At 32.4% G+C, this 3,959-nt stretch overlaps 1 long non-coding RNA gene across 1 annotated transcript; it reads left to right on the forward strand.

The window, feature by feature from the left end:
* The first annotated feature begins 1,488 nt into the window (after positions 1-1,488).
* LOC111085261 lies at positions 1,489-3,273 on the forward strand. Its single transcript, XR_002610084.1, has 3 exons — positions 1,489-1,591; positions 2,017-2,198; positions 3,113-3,273. It is a non-coding gene; the product is annotated as an uncharacterized LOC111085261 (long non-coding RNA).
* The last annotated feature ends 686 nt before the right edge of the window (positions 3,274-3,959 follow it).

Below are 3,959 nucleotides of genomic sequence, written 5' to 3' on the forward strand. Positions count from 1 at the left end.
GTTTTAAGTTACTATCGTCTTTAAAAGTAAGGGACTTTAAGGAGGTTAAACGAACATTTTAAACCATATTATTGTAAACAGTGGAGTTTTAGTTACAATCGTCTTTGAAGTAGGGTCGTTTAAGGAGGTTAAACGAACATTTTTAAACATATTATTGTAAACAGTGGAGTTTTAGTTACATCGTCTTTGAAGTAGGGTCATTTAAGGAGTTTAAACGAACATTTTTAAACATATTATTGTAAACAGTGGAGTTTTAGTTACATCGTCTTTGAAGTAGGGTCGTTTAAGGAGGTTAAACGAACATTTTTAAACATATTATTGTAAACAGTGGAGTTTTAGTTACATCGTCTTTGAAGTAGGGTCGTTTAAGGAGTTTAAACGAACATTTTCGAAAGATAATTTAATAAATCTAAAGTGGATTATTATCTGAAAGTCCGACATCATCTAACTTTTTAAATATACATTCTTTATGATATATAAAAGGTTTATTTGTTACAATATAATGAGCTGTGTCATACGTTCAATATAAACGTCGAATGAAGTTTCTAGTGTTTCATCTAAAACGTAAAAAGAAAGTTCAAATTTGAAAAACAAGTTTGGAAAGTCCACGTTCTAACAATGATAATATCCAGCATGTAAGTGCAACGATTTTTTTTATTAATAATTATAATTAATTATAATCCATATCTACTTACACTTGAACTCACCAAACTTGTTAGTTCGTTTGGTATGTCACTTAGGTAAACAACACAATATCATTTGCACTTTAAACTCTAATCCACATATAAGGCAGGCCATATTTAGACCATGCTTAACAGATGTTAAATACTAAACAGAGGTTAGCAGCAAAATTATATTTTAATTTGGCATTAACTACATACATTTGTTAACATAATTAAAACTAATTAGATACAATAACCCATGTTTCGAAGATGTTTACTGTGCCACAGGGTAACTAGTAAGTACTAGTCAGAAACTTCGGCCTTTGGTTGTTACTACAACCCACAGTATTAATATGCCAAAGAATAACTAGCAATTATCAGTCAGAAATTCTATTCAGCGTTTGAGTGTTACTACAACCAAAACCATCATCACGCTCACATGATGAATTATTCATCATTTTTAAATCATCCGGGTCAGTTACCTTCAGAAATTTTCATATAGCCTTTTAAACTAGTTTGTAGAGGTTTTTATATTTAAAAAAAAGCATGTATGTGTGTTAATAGTTTGTATTTATACATGTGTAATAGGAGTAGTAAGAATTTTACATTGTATCGGCAGCACTAAAACGTGCAGGTAACTTATATGATAACATGTTTCTAAAGATAAGGAACATTTGATACCTATATGATAACATGTTTCTACATATAAGGAACATTTGGTATCAGGTTAATGGAATAATCTCAGTTGATTTGATTGAATAAGTACATTGTTTCATCATACGTAATATGGGAACACCTAATTTTTATATCTAATGAACTGTTCACAGGAATAAACAACGTCTACGCTGTTCGTGTGACCCCATGCCACAATGAACCATGTGCCCTCAAGAAAGGTTCCAGTGTTTTAATAGAAGCTGACTTCAAAGCTCGTAAGCAACAAATGTTTACAAACTTTGTGTTTCAGGGTAGCAGGATAACCCATGTTAGAAAGTTCCAGTAAATATCACTATTGGAAGTACAATAAATACATAATAACGTGTTGTTAATCCGTAACCTAAAACTCTGATTTGTAAATTAATTAAGTAAAACTGATAATAATGATAATTCACTTGTTTGTATCTAGTTCGAACCATAACTTTTTTTTATGTTGTTGATAAAAATTGATGATATAACTAGCATATGGACCACGACTAAATCTGTCGTGTCCCAGCAGATCTGATGAACAGTGGAATTAAACTAAAGGCCTCATCGGCATTGGATATGGCAGATGTAGTGTGGTTAATATACTTGAATCATAAAGTTTAATTAAAACAGTGACATATGGTCATAAGTTGCCTTTTTGTGTATTTTCAAGCAATCAGTGCCGACGAGATTGTAACGGTAATACGAGGTAATATCCGAGGGAAAAAACTTACGCTGCCGGGAGGCAAGAAAGATCCCTGTAGAGCGGGCAGTCTCACCCCACCTTGCCCAATAATAGCTGGCAAAAACTATACATATCATGACAAGTTAGAAGTGGCTGATTTCTATCCACAGGTAAGGCTATTTTTTTATATTTTCAAATTAAAAATCGTTTCGTATACATGCTCATCCAGCATTTGAAGTTTGGTTGTTTCGAACTAGATATATATAACATGTATAAAACATTTCGCCTCAAATATGGTTGTTTCGAACTAGATATATATATAACATGTATAAAACATTTCGCCTCAAATATGGTTGTTTCGAACTAGATATATATAACATGTATAAAACATTTCGCCTGAAGTTTAGTTGTTTTGAACTAGATTATATCATGTATGAAACATTTCGCCTCAAATTTGGTTGTTTCGAACTAGATATATATCATGTACAAAACATTTCGCCTCAAGATTCCATAAAAACTCGAAATTAAATTATTGCAATTTGTAAAATATCAGGTTTCGAACGTGATCAAGAAAATGTTCTGTTTTTATTAAAATAAATAATTTCGCAAAACAGCTAATACTTGTTTTATCCACAAGGAAAAGAAATGAAATATTACATCTTTTTTTCTCCTTAAATAATATCGACTGTAGTGATTCCTTCGAAATAATAGGAACTTAGAAAATCAACAGCATATAAAATCTTCATTTTCTTATTTTACATCGGAAGGTATATGTAATACTCTGCCTGTTCTTGTAATATATATATATATATAATATGTATGTAATAAAATATATATGTAATACTCTGCCTGTTCTTGTAATATGTATATATTTTATATCAAATACTTATGAAGTTCCATTAAAATTCAAAACCCAAATATGATAATGCCTAAAACAAATGTATGATATATTGCTTACAAGCCAAGTAACAACTCATGTTGTGATGTGCAGTCATTGAGCTTATAACGCAATCCTGTGAAACTTTACCTTGGAAAACTCGTAGAATGAATAGAACAGCTTTAGTTTGTTCTTTCATTGTCTTAGGTCCCCATCATTGTGAAGTACAGTTTAACAGATGTCTTGGGAGAAACGCTGACTTGTGCGGAGGTGAAGACTCTCATCGTTAAAAACTAAAATTCTTTATTCCTTTCAAAAATATAAACTTAATTATTGGAGAATCAACTGTGGTTTTGTTAATGTCTATAAGAAAGTTATATAACACGTTGTTGTGCACTGTATTCTTTTAGCACAAAAAAAATTGTTTCTTTGTAAAGTAATAGGAAAAACAAATAAGAGATGATAATTAAAAAAATGTTCTCAGAGATGGTTTCTGTTGTGAGTAATTAACCAATGAACTGAACAATATGAAAGCTAGAGGAAATGTAACGCCTTACATGTATTATCGGAAGGGATAGAGACACATGATGCACGTGAAGTTTCACTCACTTAAGATGTGTGTGAATGTAGGTTTTCGTTGGCTCAGCGGTAAGTCTGAGGGCTTATAACTCTAAAAACCGGCTGTCTATATCCGTGGTAAACGCAGCACAGATAGTCCATTGATTTTTATGCTTCTATAATCATAAGTCTCAGTTTGCACTCCAAGCCTTTATACCAATGTTTCTTCGACGACCTGTTCGCGAACCGCTGCTGGTCCGTCATAGACTCTGTTCTAGAATCTAGCCTAGTGCTTCTCAGCAACCTGTTCGATGACCGCTGTTTCTAGTTCTTCTTCTTCTTCTTCACCAGGATTCGGTCCATGTTTTGGTCCAGGGAGGGCCAGGTTCAGTGTTGACCTTCTTCCTCCTTCTTAGGAATTGTTATTTTGTTTGCACTGTTACTGAACACAAAGTAATAACCCTTGTTACGTTGTTGCATTACTCACAGTATGTTA

Source organism: Limulus polyphemus, unplaced genomic scaffold, assembly GCF_000517525.1.
Source record: "Limulus polyphemus unplaced genomic scaffold, Limulus_polyphemus-2.1.2 Scaffold298, whole genome shotgun sequence".
In the NCBI taxonomy this organism is placed as follows: Eukaryota; Metazoa; Arthropoda; class Merostomata; order Xiphosura; family Limulidae; genus Limulus; species Limulus polyphemus.